Source organism: Meles meles, chromosome 17 (assembly GCF_922984935.1).
Source record: "Meles meles chromosome 17, mMelMel3.1 paternal haplotype, whole genome shotgun sequence".
NCBI lineage: Eukaryota > Metazoa > Chordata > Mammalia > Carnivora > Mustelidae > Meles > Meles meles.
This window is the reverse complement of record NC_060082.1, coordinates 68663965-68682082: the sequence shown is the minus strand read 5'-3', so window position 1 is coordinate 68682082 and position 18118 is coordinate 68663965.

Here is an 18118-nt window from a genome sequence, read left to right as displayed (position 1 = left end):
TCCCAGTGTCTTTTTGTAAGAAAAGAATAAACAATAAGGAATTACTAATCTATATTTTGCTATTTCATTTATTTCTGTTTGCCCTGAAGCTTATTTAAAAAAAAAAATGGTTTGGTATCCTTTTTTCATTTGTGCTTTGTTGGAACTTGGTCAGCACTGTAGCCAGATTCTTCAGGCGGATTCTCATGAAAATCCAAAGACAGTCCCGAATAAATTACCACATGTCACTGCTATGAGCAGTTTGAGAAATAAAGACAGAGGGTCATCGGGGGCAGGGAGGGATAAATGAAACAAGATGGAACCAGGGAGGGAGACCAACCACAAGAGACTCTTCATCTCAGGAAACAAACTGAGGGTTCCTGGAGGAGAGGAGGGGGATAGGGATGGGGTGACTGGGTGATGGACCCTGGGGAGGGTCTGTGCTGTGGTGAGTGCTGTGAAGTGTGTGAGACTGACGACTCACAGACCTGTACCCCTGAAACAAATACGACGTTGTATGTTAATAGTAAATAGAGTCCGGAACGTAATCCCCAGTTTAGCTCCTGTTCCTCCTCTCCCTCGGCCTCCCTGCCCGGTGCTTCTGTGGGTGTTTTAGTCCCCCAGTGTTTGCTGTAGGATGAGTCAGTGTCCTTGAAAACAGAGATACCCGACATTAATATCTCTCCATTTATTTTTAAGTGCTGTGTGTCCAATATGGCACTAGGCAGAAGGGATTATAATAATGAGCCATATGTGTCTTTACAAGAGTTCAAATCTAATGGAGACAAGGTAAGAATAATGACAAGTTTTAGTAAGGATGATGGTGGCAATAATAACCAACTTGGGAAGATAACGAAATCACCGTTAGCAGAGGTAGTCAGAGTTCTTCTGAACGGTGTAGAAAGCCGCAAGAGACTGTCACTCCTAACTTCACAGGGAAAAAAGCTCGAGAATTTGTAAAGTTGCAGATTTTCTTGAGCATGTCACCTGAGGTCGGGAGACAAAGCGAACAATCCTGAAGGGTGATAAGCCCTCCGACAGGAGACGGGACGCACACACGTTTCATTTTAGAAAGAGCACAAAAGACACGAGTGGCCACCGTCCAGGCAGCCAGCCACAATCTAGCATGCGGAATTCCTAAAGGGATTATGAATTTGGAATAGCTGAGAGTGTCAAATAAGGGGACTTAACACGCACTTGCATGCGCGCGCACACACACACACTTCTTTCCCAGGGGCCTACAACAAGGGAGGGCTCATAAGAAACCCTGAGGCAGGGGCACCTGGGTGGCTCAGTTGGTTAAGCCTCTGCCTTCAGCTCAGGTCCTGATCCCGGGGTCCTGGGTTAGAGTCCTGCATGGAGCTCTTCACTCAGTGGGGAGCCTGCCTCTGCCTGCCTCTGCCTGCTTGTGTTTTCTCTCTTTCTCTGACAAATCTTAAAGAAGGAAAGAAAGAAAGAAACCCTGAGGCAGGGCAGGGGACCAGAAAGTCCCTGTCAATGGTTCAGGCTTGCAGGAAGTCATTGGCTACTGCTGAGGGACAGGTGGATAGAAGACCCTGCCCACTGCCCCTGACCCTTTTCTTGAAGGATGCAAAAGCTTTGGGCTGCTGAGGGAGGTGCACCAAATCATCACCCCCACCAGGGCAAAAATCCATGATTTCTAGGGAAGGAATAAAGACAAAATCCATTTGCCTCTAGGGAGTAGGAAATGTTCTGCTTTTGAACACAGAACCATTACTGCTGGAGAAGGAGTGCCGATGCCTTCGACCTTGGAAGGGTGGCAGAAAAATCCGGGCCCAGGATCCCACGCGGATAACGAGACGATCTGCTGCCGTGGTGGGGTGGGCATGAAACACACAACACTACAGTCTTTAAGTGTACACAGAACATTCACCAAGCTACAGACTATTCTAGGCCATAAAGCAAACTTCGATAAATATAAAACACTTGACGTCATACGAAGTTTGTCCTCTGACCCTAACAATGAAACTAGTAAAAGCCAGTAACGGAACGATATCTGGGAAATCCCAAATAACTTCCCATGAGCGAAATTAAGGAGGTAAATGAGTAAATGGAGACAAATACCATGTTTGTAGAATGAAAGACTCAAGATGTTAATATGCCAGTTCTCCCCGGATTGATCTTTAGTGGAATCCCATTCAGAATCCTAGCAGGCTTTTCATGAGAAATGTACCATCTGATTCTAAAATGTATATGGAAATCCACAGACTCTAGATAGCCAAAACAATTCTGTAAAAGAACAAACTTGGAGGATTCAAATTACCTGATTTCAAGACTCGTCTAAAGCTGGAGTAACCAAGACGGTGGCAACTGTGTTAGGATCGACATTAGGATCCCTGAACGGAACAGTGACTCAGACTGACCCACACTGGGGCACTTGGCAGGCTCATTCGGTAGAGCATGCAACACCTGACCTTGGGGTTGTGAATTCAAGCCCACACTGGTATAGAGATTATTAAAAATAAATTTAAAAAAACTGATCCACACACATATGTTGGGCTGATTTTGAACAAGACACAAAGATGATTCAGTGGAGGACAGTCTTTTCAACAAACAGTCCTACATTTCGACATCCACATGCAAAAAAGTGAATCTTGAACCTTCTCTCACACCATGTGCAAAAATGACGTCAAAATGAATCAGAGGGGGCACCTGATGGCTCAGTGGGTTAAGCCTCTGCCTTCAACTCAGGTCATGATCTCGGGTCCTGGGATCGAGCTCTGCATCGGGCTCCCTGCTCTGCGGGGAGCCTGCTTCCCTCTCTCCCACTCCCCCTGCTTGTGCTCCCTCTCTCGCTGTGTCTCTCTTTGTCAAATAAATGAATTCTTAAAAAAAAGTTTTTTTAAAAAAGTCCTAAATATAAGAAAAAAATTGATAAAATGGCCTTTATTAAGATAAAAACTACTTTTTGAAGGACACTCAAAGAATATCAACAGATAAGCTACAAACTGCGAGAAAATATTTCCGGGACGCACATGTGACCTAGGACTGTCATCGAGAGTTACGGAAAGAACTCGTGCGGCACAACGGAAGACATGACAATTTAAAAATGTGTGGACCTTGGGGACGGCAAATGAGCATATGAGAAGATGCTCAAAACCAACTTTTAGGCAAATGCAAATGGAAACTTCAATGAGATATCACTGTGCCTTTCAGGACAGCTAAAATTTAGAAGTGGATGGGACCAATATCAGTAAGGCTGTGAGTCTCAGAGATTGCTGGTGAGAATGGGAAATTGTTCAGAAAACAGTTTGGCAGTTTCTCTGTCTTTTTTTTTTTTTTTTTAAGATTTTATTTATTTATTTGACAGAGAGAGATCACAAGTAGGCAAAGAGGCAGGCAGAGAGAGAGAGAGGGAAGCAGGCTCCCCGCTGAGCAGAGAGCCGGATGTGGGGCTCAATCCCAGGACCCTGAGATCATGACCTGAGCCGAAGGCAGCGGCTTAATCCACTGAGCCACCCAGGCGCCCCTTTCTCTGTCTTTTTTTAAGATTTTACTTATTGGAGAGAGAGTGTGGGCACACGTGCAAGAAAGCAGGCGCAGATGGGGCGTTAGAAAGAGGGAGAAGCCGTCTCCCCGCCGAGCAGGGAGCCTGACGTGAGACTCACCCAGGATCCCCCGGCCGCGATCTGAGCCGAAGGCAGACGCTTGCTGGCTGAGCCCCCAGGCCCCCCAGTCTGGCAGTTTCTTACAAAGGCAAACTTCACTTACCTTTCAGCTGCACAGTCCTACTCCCAGGTGAAACGTCCGTCTGCACAGAGGCCTACGTGCGCTTTTCCCAACAACTACAGTTGCTCCTAACGGCGGAAAACCGGAGACGATGCAAGTGTCTGGAGAGAGGCCGCGGTACGTCTTCGTCACTCAGCCGTAGGATGGCACTAACCACTGACGGGACGAGTCTCCAGGCCACCGCACGAAGTGACAGACAGGAGACAGGACAGGACACACGCTGTGCGATCTCACGACGTCGCTGTGTCAGCGTCCTTCAGACAGACCCGGTGTGTGCCTCCTCCGCGGAAGTGTGTGCCTGTAGGTACGGGCAGGTCCCGAGAAGTCCCAAGAGCTGCAGTCAGCCGGCTGGGGACCCAGGAGAGCCCATGGTGCGGCTTCCAGGGTGACAGCTAGTGGGGCGCCTGGGGGCTCAGGAAGCGTCTGCCTTCGGCTCGGGTCAAGATCTCAGGGTCCTGGAATCCAGTCCGGCGTCGGGCTCCCTGCTCGGTGGGGAGTCTGCTTCTCCCTCTCCCACTCCCCCTGCTTGTGTTCCCCCTCTCGCTGTCTCTGTCAAATAAACAAAATCTTTAAAAAGAAAAAATCAGATCCAGAAGAGCTACTGCTTTCAGTTCAACTACAGACGTTGGACGAGACCTTTGCTCCAGCGCGGCAGGCCGAGGTGCTCACTCCCACTCGGACTTTGTTCTGTTGAGGTCTTCGGTCGGCTGGGTGAGACCCTCCTACAGCAAGGAGGGCAATCTGCTTTCCAGGGCGTCCCACTGAAGGTGAATTTCCTCCAGAAGCACAGCCACAGACACCCCAGGATGATGTCTGCGCACCGCGGGGGCCCCCTGCGACCCAGTCAAGCTGACACAGCAGTGCCCGTCCCAGCAGCGCCCCGGAAAGGGCGACCCTGAGGGCAGAAGTCAGGTCGGTGGTGGTGAGAGCAGGGCAGGTCGCGGAGCACTAAGGGCTCGGAGGGCGATCCGGGAGAGGGGACGTGACACGCCGTGTTTTTGGCCGGTGGTGGTTGCACAACCATATACCTTTGTCAGGACGCGTCCGCCGAGTCGCAGCCCAAAGGATGAAAACGATCTCACGCAGGGGTCGTTCGGGGCGGGCAGGGTGGCGGGGAGAGGAGCGGGATGGGCAGTCGTCCAGGCGGGACGGAGGCCGGGTTCACAGACGCGGGTGAGCACACGTCGAGACCTAAGGGACCAGACCGAGCCAGTTAAGACCGGCCGAGGCGCGTCTTGTCCTCTTTCAAGGAAGACGGACTCCGATGCAGTGAGAAACGGGGAGAAGCTGAGCGTCGGGACTGATGTGGCTTCACGGTGTGCCTTCGCGTCCGCTGCGACGGGCGGGCGGCCCGAAGGCGCTGGGGGGCCTGGCGTCGCGGCCGGGGCGGGCGGTGGACGGGGCTGCAGCGGTGCCCACGGGGAAACGAGACTCGAGAGCGTTTCGAAGGCTGGAGTTTACTGGACGTCCCGATGCGCTCACTGTGAGGAACGGAGGAGACGGGGGTCGAGGAGGCTGTTTGGGGCTTTGCGTCCCCGCGTGGGGAGGTGTCGCTGCAGACAGCCGGTCGGGGTGAATGTGCGCACGCGGGTCTGGAACGGCCGCGGGGGTCTGCGGGGCTGGGGGTGTCTTCACGGGCGGTGGCGTGTGGGTGCAGGACATGTGTGACCCGAAGAAAGAAGCCGGTCACACGTCGCACTGCGTGGGAGCACTTGGAGACGTTTTAAGGGAACGAAGAAGGCGTTGACAGGAGCCCCGAGCGGAGAGAGACCAGCCGTGGGCAGGTCGAACCCAGAAGAAGGAGTCGTGGAAGCCGGTGTTTTACAGAAGGAGTTGTGGGGCGCCTGGTGGCACAGTCAGCGGGGTGCGGAGTCCGACTCCCGGTTTCAGCTCCCGCGGCGATCTCAGGGTCGTGGGTTCAAGCCCCACGGGGCGGGGGTGTCTGCGCTCAGCAGGGAGTCTGCTTGGGATCTCCCTCTCCCTCCGCACGACTCCGTCTCTCCCAAATAAATAAATCTTTAAAAATATAAAAAAGGAGCTGTCACCTGTGTGAATACTTTGTATTTTTTAAGATTTTACTTATTTATCTGACAGAGGGAGCACAAGCAGGGCTGCGGCGGGCAGAGGGAGAGGGAGAAGGCGACTTCCCACAGAGCAGGGAGCCCCACGCGGGGCTCGTGCCGGTCGCTGGGATCGTGACCCGAGCCGAGGGCAGAGGAGGGCAGACGCTTCGCCGACGGAGCTGCCCGTGGCCTCCGCCCGCGTCGAAGCTTCAAGGTGAGACAGACGACAGAGTCTCTCTCGGCGGCGACACGAGGGGGCCCTGGGAGCACATGGAGTTTGAACAGGCCTGGGCCGGCGGCTGGCCGTGGGGACGGTGCAGGGATCCCAGGCTGCTTCCGGAGGGGGCCGCGGAGCAAGCAGGGCTGCGGCCCCGAGGAGACTTAAAGTCCCTACGTGGTGGCTGTGGGTCAGCCGGTTCCCCCAGGGCCCCGGGAAGAGCTGTTCCCGGATCTGTCCAAACCGGCTCCGGAGACCGGGAACAGCCTCGTTTCCTCCCTTGCATGGGAACCACGAGGTTCCCGCGGGGGTTCCCAGGACACACGCGCTTTCTGCTGGGCTCCCCGGAGTGCACACTGGGGGCCGCTGGGGTGACACCGTCACGTGAGCGTCACGCCCGTCCTTGTTTCCGCCGTGGAGTCGCCTGCCAATCGCACGGTCCGCGCTGCTCGTGGAAAACCTGCCTGTCGGGCGGCGCCGCAGTAGACACCTTCGGGGGAGCGGGTTTTCCTCGTGATGTGCTTCGGGCCCCGGCAGAGGAAGCGTCTGGCCGGCTTCGAAGGCTGGACCTGGTGACGGTGCCAGGCCTCCCGCGGGCGCGACACCTGAACCCGGCACAGACAGAAACTCGGGCCCGTCCCAGCGAGGCCCACCCGGGCCGCATCTGGATGCCCCCGACGCAGAACTCGTCCCGAGACAAGCCCCAGGAGGCAGGCGGTTTGGAGGGTGATCTCAGGAGGAACAAGTCCGAGAGTGGGGAAGAGAGACAGGAGAAGGGGCAGAAAGGTGGGGTGCGGTCGGGCTCCTGCTGGCATCGCCTGGGCCTGCCCTTGCCGGAGGCTCCTGGGACGGTGTGCACGTGCCTCGCCCGCTCCTGCAGGAGGACGGGAGGCCGGGCCGTGTATACCCCGTGAATTCCCTTATCACCCCAACACACGCGCACAAGAAGTGCTTCGGGACGTCCACCACAGGCACAGGTGCCCCCGGGTAGGGCGGGTGTGAGGCGGGTGCCATGACGCCGCCCACGGGACAGCCTCCGCATTACGTGTCGCAAAAGGTATTGCCCTGCAGCGATGGCCAGAGCGTCCTGTTCCTGTCGTCCCCCGTTCTGTGCACTCCTGACCACGGTGCTTTCCTCGGTTCCTGGCACATACCCCTCCCCTCACCAGCGAGCCGGGCTGTGCTCGACGAAGGGCCCGCAGCGCGGGCGGAATTCCCAATGACCGGTAATCAGACATTAAGCCATCGCTCTTCTGCAGCCATTCCAGCCTTTCTGTGACCATGCCTCTCCCCAGGGCTTTTGGAAAAATCATCTAAACTCTCACACCGCCGCGAAAATCACGGAATACACAAAGCGATCTAGCGCTTGGAGAAGAAGACAGCTGGGGGGGGGGCAGTTCCCTGCACGGCTCAGTCGTTAAGCGTCTGCCTGAGGCTCCGGTCATGATCCCGGAGTCCCAGGGTCAAGCCGGCGTTGGGCTCCCTGCTCTGCCAAGAGTGGGCTTCTCCCTCTGCTCCTTGCGCGGCCTGTGCTGTCTCTCATGTAAATAAAGAAAGAAAAAGACAGCTGGCAGGTGTCTGTTTTTCCTTAAGCCCGGGGTCCTCAGGGGATCACAGTCAGTGGCTGAACTCCTGGTCTTCATAAGCCCTTCGGATTTTAGGTAACTTTTCTGCATGGGGGCACATGGAAGGGGCTCTGTGACAATCAGATGCTCAAAAGGTCTGTGACGCCAAAACAGAAAAAGAACCATGAGCCTGGCTGGCTGATCAAGGGCCTCTTCTCCTGTATGTATTAACTCCCATGGAAGGTTCAGGACAAGGCAAGAACACTCACCAGAAGGAGACAGGAAATCTGGCTGCCCAGACGAGTCCCCACTGGGTGGCACAAACCTCAGGGGTCCTCCACCGTTGGGTCCCGGGTCCCGGGTCAAAGCTGAGACCACACGGAGGACTGATGTCTTGCCGGAGGCAGGCTATAGCGGAGGAGGCTGTTGGGGAAGCAAAAGATCAGAACGATGGAATAAAGTTCGGGATTCGTGTAGTTCCAGGCTCTCCCAGTCGTGATGGGGCCCTGCCCGCCTCAGGTGGGACCCTGGCGCCCGAACCATCCCGCCTGCTCGCGCATAACTGGGGTTCGCCAGCAGCGCCTTAGACTGTCCTTTTTCTAGGCTCGAGGACTAACCGGTCTGAGCACTTGCCTTTCCTGCCCTCCCTCCCTCTTAAGACATTCAATCTTGGTATCTCCTAAGGTCTTTTTCTTTGAAATCCAAGAATGTGTGTCTCTGCTGCCGTTATGTCTATGTTGACTTCATGCATCAATACTCATGGGACCACCCTGTTTCCTGCTCCCCGAATACAGACGCCTTCCGGACTCCGAAAACCATTTTTAGATCTCGCTGGAGGAAGGATGCAGTTTCACAAGGCATGCATGACATTTCATCCAAAGCCGCCTGCTTGTCCCCCTTGGCTAAACAGATGGGCAGAAAAGCTGTGCAGGGGTGCGCCACGCAGCCTGGAGGGCCTTTGCTTCTGCATGGCGCAGGGGCAAGTCAGGAGAATGGCTAACAGCAAGCCACCTGGGCAGCGACTGAAGCGGGTTATTGAGCACCTGCTATGTGTCCCAGGCACCGTGCTTCGTGCTGGAGATGCAAAGAGCAATAAGGCAGGGTCCGTGCCCTGCAGGGCCCTTTGCGTGAGCGGAGAAACAGCAGATGAACGGCCAGAACCTATTGTCATGTTAGGGTAGCGGCAAGAGTAAGGTGGCTGTGTGTTGGGGGAGAGAAGGGGACAAGGACGGAAAGACAGTAGGTGTTTTCTAGGAGGACAGGTGGGGAATGAGTTTAGGAACTACCGTTTCTTATGCTGGGAGGCTGGGGTGTGTGAGCCGAAGGGGAGAGGTGACTGTGAAAAGGAAGGTATGCGTCGGTCTGGTTCATTTGTGGGTGGTGTGGACCCACACGAGTCGGCTTCCTGGGGCTGTTGGAAAAATTACACCACACCTGTGGCTTGAAACACCAGAAATTCACGCTCACAGTTCTGGAGGCCAGAGGCTTGAGACCGAGGTGTTGGCAGGGCTGCGTTCCTGCGGGGCTTGAAGGGAGAATTCTGTCTCTGCCTCTTCCGGCTTCAGCAGCTGCCAGCTTCGAGCATTCCTTGGCTTGTCTCTGCCTCCGAGGTCACATTACCGTCTCCTCTTTCGCTGTGGAAGTCTCTCTCCGCCTCCTGCTTTCAGGGATGCGGATGACTGCTGGGGGACCACCTGGCTACATCAGGGTTATCTCTCCTTCTCAAGATTCTTAATCACATGGGCACAAGACCTTTTCTTTTCTGAAGTTGGAACTTTTATAAGGAGTCTCTAGTTGAACTTTCAGGAGCTTCTCCAGGCCAACTACTTGCCATCAAACGTGCCTGGGACACCTGTAGATTTGGGCAGATTCCTCTTCCTGACGGTCCTGCACCTGCCAGGAAGTGACATTCTTCACTCACCTGGGGAGGCTGCTGGGAACTCTGTAAGGTATCAGGCCAACAGTTCCAAGGGGCGTTGGGACTCCAGGTTTCATAAAGCCAACCTCCATTCCTTAAAGCTGTCTGGTCATATCTGAGTCTATGCCTGTCTTTCTCAAGTAGGACATTCCAGTCTAAGTCTTGGTAAAATAACCCATGTTTCCAAGAGTGTCCTTTTACAAGGAGAAGAGATTCCTATTGAACTTATGCAAGTGCCTGATTGTCATGGAAGAAAGAATACTTACTGAGACCTTTTGAGTTTCAGAAGGTTCACATAGCAAAGTCCAATGCTTTGATTTGTTTATAAATGAATATTTTTACATTTCTGTAAGTCACAGATATCTTAAGAAAAATTTCCCTTAGTCTGAAAGAGCGAACATTAGAGAACCAGCAATGATTCCAACAAGAGTCACAACACTATGATCTTTTAGCTCCTTTAATCCCATGTTGCTAATTCATGTTCTGTTTGAATGCAGCTTTTACTTAGTTCTGAAAGTTCTTACTCATTTTGGTTCTGATCTTAAAAAGATACTGAATACCCATATTGTCCTAAAGGTCCTTTATAGGAGCCTCCTTGAAGATGAAACTTATTTTGCAAGACAGTAAGAACAATTATAAATGACAAAAAACTCAGAAATGGACACAGTTACCGAGCTGATAGGAGAGTTCACTATGATACGACTGACAAGGAAACTCAGTTATTCTGTGATACATACACTTTAATAGCCAGAACCGGAAGGTTCCATACCCAACAAGCAAGCCTAATTAGTCAACAAGACTTTGTTCATGATTTAAATCTTGGGGAAGTTTGTTAAAACCTTAGAACTTTTTAAAGCACATCCCTAAATAGGATTAGGGATGTTAAAGACCCGATAAAGGCAAGACAGAGAAACTGGTTTTTCTAGGCAAGCAGAGAGAAAACAACTACTTGTATTTTCTTATAAGAGCCGGCCAACAATTGGAGAATAGTTTTGTGTTTTTGAACAGAGAAAGCAGACTTCAATCTTATATGAATGTACTTTAAAATCCATTCATCTCAACCTTGGTCCTTCCCGACCGCATCTAAAATTCTGTTCCAAAGTTTTCCCTCCATAAACCTCCTATAACTTTTTCTTTGCATTCAGATTTTGTCCCCACTCATTTTTTTTCCCAAACAACCCTCTCATTTAGGACAAAATTACCTTTTTTAAACCTTCAACAAAAATGCATTCCCATTTCTTATCTTTCTTACATATCTCCTCCTTTTCCACACACAGAGTGGTTTTCCTTATTTCCACCAGTCTTAGTTAGAGTTGGCAGAATTTTGCCTCTTTAGAAACCTTCATCTCCAGTGAAGACTGAGGAGTAACCAGTTGTGAACTGTTACACCAGAATTCTTTAGATGGCAAATTTGTGAATCAGTTAAGCACAAAACATGTTTACCAACAGGTTTAAATATCCTTAGTTTCTTTACAGTAAGAAGTCAAAAGCACAAACCTATGTCCAGTAATTAATGACTTACACTTTATCCTATTTGGAAAAGACCTAGATGTCCAATAAGTTCAATTCCATGTATCATCGAAGCAAAACTTTGAAGTTTTAGTTTACCAAAGACCTCGAGAGCTATCCGAACGATTGCCCGGGGAAACCTCAAGATGGTTAACCACCCGCGTAGTCATCTTTTTGCCAATAAATTGCACCGGGCATAGCACGAGGTCATCTGGCCTTCAGTCAGGGGCTCTTGCCCACCCTGGGCGCTCCCTCCCTGTGTCGCTGGCGCAGAGACAGACAAAGGGTGGGTGTCCCTGCAGAGCAGAGACCAGGCCGATGCATGTCTGTCCGCCCTCCCCGAGGAGACCTGCATGCCTCTTGGCCACCGTGAGTCCATATAAACCCCAGACTGGCGCCCCAAAGGCTCGCCTTAGACCCCATGAGGCCACCCCGGAGACAGGTCAGGGCCCACTCGCACTCTGTAGGCTTCTGTCTTCCAGCATAGGGTTCCCTCATCACTTCTCCAGTTTCCCACATTGCGGCAGATCTTCACAAGACAACAACACCATAGACTGTCATCCACGATGGCCCCCAAGGGACTGTGTCTAGCCAGGGTGGCACCTGGGGGGCAGGTTCAAGGAGGGACTCAGGAGTCCGACTTCGGGATGCCAAGCCTCAGGCTCCTCACCTGTGAGAGCCGGATAATCCCAACGGGGCTGAGGCTTCCTGACGGAGGGAAGGAGTGAACGAAGTAGGACATCGGCCAGGGCGGTGCTGCAGAAAGCACTCGGGTTCGCCCGCGCTCGGGAGCACAGATGACTCCAACCCTGAGCGATGGGGCCTGTTGCATCCCCTGGCCCCTGACCCGGCTTGGCAAACCGGTGGCCTGAAAGACAAGCGTGGGGGGTGGCCCTCCCAGAATTCTGGGATGAATTAGCCGCGTTCAATCACCGACAGGAGATGTTCTCCGAGAGTTTCAGAGTCTGCCAGTGACGGTAGACTCGGAACTTCATATGCATTTAGCAGGAACAGTGCATTTTTCCTTTTATTTTTATTTTTTCAAAAAATCATCTTTAGGGGTGCCTGGGTGGCTCAGCGGGTTAAGCCTCTGCCTTCGGCTCAGGTCATGATCTCAGGGTGCTGGGATTGAGCCCTGCATCGGGATCTCTGCTCAGCGGGTAGCCTGCTTCCCTCTCTCTCTCTCTGCCTGCCTCTCTGCCTGCTTGTGATCTCTGTCAAATAAATAATAAAATCTTTAAAAAAAATCTTTAAAAGATTTTATTTGTGTATTTCACAGAAAGAGAGCGTGCCCGCGCACATGGGCAGCGGGACTGGCAGGCTCCCAGCTCAGCGGGACTGTGGGGCTTGAACCCACCCCACTGGGATCATGACCTGAGCGGGAGGCAGACACTTCAGGAGTCACCCAGGTGCCCCTGCATTTTTCATTTTAAATCACAGTGTTTCCAGTCAATCAGCACACGTGAGTTGAGCGGTTTGTGCCAATGATGATGCCGGAGTGAGTGTGTCAGGGGACCAGGCTGGAAAGTCCATTTGGTCCCGTTTAAAGGGCCTTGAGGGACAGATGAGGCCGGCAGACGGGAGGGGGAAGGCAGTGAGAAGCCCGTAGGGGGCTGTAAGGAAGGGGCGTGAACCGCTGAACAGGGCAGGAAGGTGACCCCAGCCGTGGCAGGGACTGTCTGGGTTTGAGGGAGAAGCACGACTGAGGCGGGGTGAGGTGACCGCGACGGAAGCAGGGGGCGGCGGGGAGAGGACACCTGCAGGGACTCTGCCTTCAGAGAACTGGAGCGCGGTCGGGTAGGCTCCCAGGGCAGGTGACAGTCCGAACGACAGGACTTGGGAGAGGTCGGCAGGCAGGGTCACGGGAGGTTTTTCTCGCCCTGGCAGTGGGTGTCAGAGCTGCCTGCCGGCCTGGGGAGGAGTGAGTCCCGGAGTGCCTGTGGGGACTGGGGTTCCGGGGGTCCCTGGAGACAGTGGGCTCCACCCCTATTCCTGGGAGAAGCGTCGACCTTCCGCGGCAAGTCTTAAAGGAAGGGGCTGCCTGGCCAGGACGGGGCTGCGGCAACCTCCGGGAGGGGCCCCAAGTGCCGGGCGGGTTGGGGGTGGGAGACTGTTCTGGCCCTGAAGGGCGGCTCTGAGGAGGGGCGGGGTGGGAAGGGTCCCTCGCGGCCATGGTGTGGAGGCCGAAGCACTGGCCGACTGATGAGCCCGTGGCTGACTCAGAACCCGGGCGTGGGAGGGGAGCGCCCAGGAGACAGGAGGAAGCGTGTGCCCATCTGCTCGGGGCCCAGGCCAGTGCCCGGCCTTCTCACCCCTCCTTCTCCATCGCTGGGACAACGGTCTCCTCGCTGGGTTCCTTACTCCGCGCAGGCCTCAGCCGACAGAGCTGTTGGTTCAAAGCCCTCCAGGCCATCCTCCCGGCCAGGGACCCTCGGCTCCCTCCCTTCCCTCCTTCTCTTTCCTGCCTTTCCTGTCTTCTTCCTCTTTTACTTCTCCTCACCCTCATTTTCCTTCAAAAATAATTTACTGGGGTGAAATTTACATAACACAAAGTTAACCATTTCAAAGTGGACACTTCGGTGGCATTTATCACACTCACAGTATCGTACACTGCCATCCCTACCTTGTTCCAAAATACTTTCCTTTTGTTTTAAAGACTTTATGTATTTATTTGGCACAGAGAGCGCGCAAGAGCACAAACAGGCAGAGCAGTGGGCAGAGGCAGAGGGTGAAGCAGACTCCCGGCTGAGCAGGAGCCCGACTCCGGACTTGATCGCAGAACCCTGGGATCGTGACCGGAGCCTAACACAGGGTCTCAGCGACTGAGGCACCCAGCGTCCCATCCCCAAACTACTTTCATCTCCTTGACCGGTGTCTCGCCAGTGCCCCCCAACCCCCGCCCCAGACCATCAATCGGCTTCTGTTTCCACGGATTTATCTATTCTAGATATTTCGCATGGAAGGAATCATTTAATATGTAACCTTGTGTGTCTATACTTACTTTGAAGAGCAGGTCCGGTCACAAGGTTCATAACTGAGAATTCCGTAGACAAGAGTGACAAGTTCTCTGCTTCACGGCCACCTAGTTTCCCTCCCTGGAGGTAAACAGTAACTTCAGTAGTTTTGTTTGTCTATTCTTGGTTTTGTCTTCCTACCCCCGATATATTTTATGCATATATACGTGAATATAGGTGTGTCTTCACACACGTTCTATGTCCTGCATCTGTCGCCTGCCTGTCTGTTTGGATCTGATTTTTTTTCTCTCCTAGCCGCGTGTCTTGGAGGTAGCTTCACATCAGGATATGAAGAGCTTCCTCCTTTCTTTCTAGTGATTGCTTTGTATTCTCATGAATGGATGTATCACAATTTATGTAACCTTTCCTCCCAGCCAGTGGACTTTTGCGTTGTTTCCACTCTTTTGGTATTATAAACAATGTCACAGTGGGTCACCTTGTACATGGCCAATGTATCTGTGAATAAATTAGGAGTCTGATATTCTGGGTTCAAAATTAGACACATTTAGGCAAGGTCAGAGTGGATTCCTGTCACATTATATAATAAATAACACTCATGGGTTGGGAAATATGCATTAGACATTGTGCTAAGTGTTTTTAAAGCAGCTTTTGCAAAATAATTTATATGCCATAAAATTCACTCATTTAAAGCTCATTTAAAGCCAAAATTCACTCATTTAGTATTTTGACAGTAGTATAATCATTACCACAATTGATTTTAGAACATTTCATCTCCCCGAAAGAAACCCTCTACCGATTAGCCATCACTTCCATGCTTCTCTGTCCCCAACCTGTGGAAACCACTCATCTACTTTTGTCTCTGGATTTGCCCCTTGTGGACATCTCACACAGATGAAATCATATGATACACGGTCTTTTACATGTGGCTGCTTTCACTTAACATAGAGTCTTCAAGGCTCTTCCATACTGTACCATGTGTTATTACTCCATTCCTTTTTATTGCAGAAAATCCCTGTATTTTTTTTAGAAGATTTCATTTATTTATTTGACAGACAGAGATCACAAGTAGGCAGAGAAGCAGGTGGGGCGGGGGGAAGCAGGCTCCCCGCTGAGCAGAGAGCCTGATGTGGGGCTCGATCCCAGGACCCCGAGATCATGACTTGAGCTGAAGGCAGAGGCTTTAACCCACTGAGCCACCCAAGCGCCCCTTGAAAATCCCTGTATTTTTATATGTTGAATTAAAAGCTGTAAATCAAACCAACCATTTGTTAAATAAATTATATTTGATCTTCCCACTTTGGCAAATAGATGTAAAGTTATGGCTTTTATATGAGTAAACATTGGCAAAATATCGAAGTTGATTAAATCTGGGTCTTCTTGGTGGCTCAGTTGGTTAAGCGTCTGCTTTCGGCTCAGGTCATTCCTGGGGTTTAGTCCCTCATCAGGCTCCTTGCTCAGTGAGGAAGCTGCTTCTCCCTCTGCCTGCCAGTCCTCCTGCTTGCTCAGTCTCTCGCTATCTCTCTGACAAATAAATAAATTAAATATTTGAAAAAAATAAAAAGGTTACCTTTCTTAAAATAATAACTAAATTCAATTATTACAAAATTAGAATATATTATAGTAATTTAAATTCAATTCCAAAATTAAAGTTACTTTTTGTGTTTTCAAGAGCTATTTTTCTTTTTTAAAAGATTTTATTTATTTGCGAGAGAGTGAGAGAATGAGTAGCAGGGGAGTGAGGGAGGAGCTGCAGAGGGAGTAGCAGTTTAACAGGGAGCCCGATGTGGGGCTCCACCCCAGGACCCTGGGGTCATGACCTGAGCCCCCCACGTGCCCCTCAAGAGCTATTTTTCTAAAATATTCAAAATCATCTACAAAAGTTAAAGGGAAGAAATATAATCTATAATGAACATGTGAATATTAAATTTCAAGTATTTGCAGTTAAAATTTTTACTTGACTTTTTGAAAATGTAATAAAATTTTGTTAAATATGATCATGAAAAGCGATTTGTGAGTCGTGTTCTGTGTCTTTGACTTAGTATCATGTTTCGTGTTTTCATGCCTAGACTTACACCTGGACACAGGAGAGAGCGACCCGAGTGGTTTATTGAAGAGAAATAACCCTTCGCTCCATGAGAACGGTCGCATTCACCGCACTAATTTTTGGGGAGTCCCTCTGGAATTTTATGTTAGAGAGACAGGAAAATGGAGACTTGGTGCCACGGGAAATGGCATGTTGTTACCCAAGGGTCTACGACAGTAGAGGTGTCCCAGTGGAGGGATGTGGCGGGTGGGTTTGTCTTCTACCGCAGCACCTGAGCGGTTCCCATCCCACGACCCCCTGAAGCCACCACCCTCACACGTTCCCATGCCTTTTGTTTCAAGGACAGGGGCCAGGGGACATAGAGGAGCAGAGCCCGGAGGTCTAAACGGTGTTCCTTGGGAGAGGGGCGTATCCTCGTGCTGGTGCCGGATCTCAAGTAACAGAAGAGCCTGTGTTCTTTCACACGCTCGTGTGTCTGTGTCCCGTGCAGGCCAAGGGGAGGGGCCCGCCCCCCGGCTCTGACATCCTGCTCTCACTGGGCGCTGAGAGGCTGGGAGGGCCGTTCTGGTCCAAAAACCTTCTGCAGGGATGAGGGCCGGCGCCTGACTGGCCCAGTCCGGGGAGTGTGAGACTTGATCTCCAGGCTGCCAGTTCGAGTCCCATGCCAGGTGGAGAGATTACTTAAAAATAAAATGTTAGGGGCGCCTGGGTGGCTCAGTGGGTTAAGCCTCTGCCTTCGGCTCAGGTCATGGTCTCAGGGTCCTGGGATCGAGTCCTGCATCGGGCTCTCTGCTCAGCAGGGAGCCTGCTTCCTCCTCTCTGTCTGCCTCTCTGCCTACTTGTGATCCCTGTCTGTCAAATAAATAAATAAAATCTTAAAAAAATACACAATACAATACGATACGATACAATACAATACGATACGATACAATACAATACGATACGATACAATACAATACGATACGATACAATACGATACGATACAATACAATACGATACAATACAATACAATACGATACAATACAATACGATACGATACAATACGATACAATGTTAGAACAAGCGAACAACCTCTTGTACTGTGATGAGGTCCGGGAGTGGCGGCGACCGGAGAGCAGGCCGGTGTCGCGCTCTGCGGCCGGAATCAGGCCTCCCTCTGCTGATGTGGCCGCGGGGCCGTTTTCAGGGTCGCCCTCTGGGCCCGTCGGTCTGTTCCATGTGCGCAAGGGCACAGGCGGACTCATTCACTCGTTCATTCATTCATTCACCCCTGCTGAGCGCTGTTTCCTTCGGGGCTGCCGCAGCGAGACCCGACTGGGAGGGCCCGGGGCTGCGGGGACAGACGCGAGCGCGGATCACCGTGACGCGCTGGTTTGAAAGCGCTGCGGGGGCACAGCGAGCGCCACGTCGGGGTGGACCGCGGAGGGGCCGAGCCGCAGCGGCTCCGCAGACCCGCACCGGCCGTGGCCCGGGCCCCGCGCAGTCGGCCGCCGCACGTCCCACGAGGGCTTCCCGGGGGCCTGGCGCGCGTCCATCCTGCAGATGCGGGGACCGAGGACGCGCGGTCAGGGGCTTGCTCGGTGCCGCACGGCTGGTGACGGACGGTCCCGGGGCCCTCGGACGGGTCGGGACCGCGCGTGCACGAGCTTTCGGCCGGCTCGGTGCCCCAGGCGTCCCGCAGCACGCGGGCGCGACACGGGGTCATCCTCAGGGGAAGGAGCAGCGCTTGTTCCGGAGACCCGAGGGGGACGGGGTCGCGGGAGGGTCGGCGCGTGCACAAGGACGGGGTCGCGGCCGCGGCGGACTCCCGCGGGCCCCGCGCAAACCCCTGCGGCTCGCGGACTTGCGGCTCCGCCCGCCCGAGTGCCCGGAACGTGCGACTGTGTCCACCGACCACGTTCCTCCTCCCTCCTCCCTCCCAAGTGCTCGTGCGGGGGGCGGCGGGGAGGGCGGCGCGGGGTCTCCGTGGGAACTCGCCGCCGCCCTGCCCTGCCGCGGGTGTCCGCCGGGTCGTAGCTCCGGAAGCCGCCCTTGGGGTCACCGGAGCCTGGTCGAGGCCGAAGTTCGCGTGACTGTCCCTGCGGCCACCCGGGGGTCC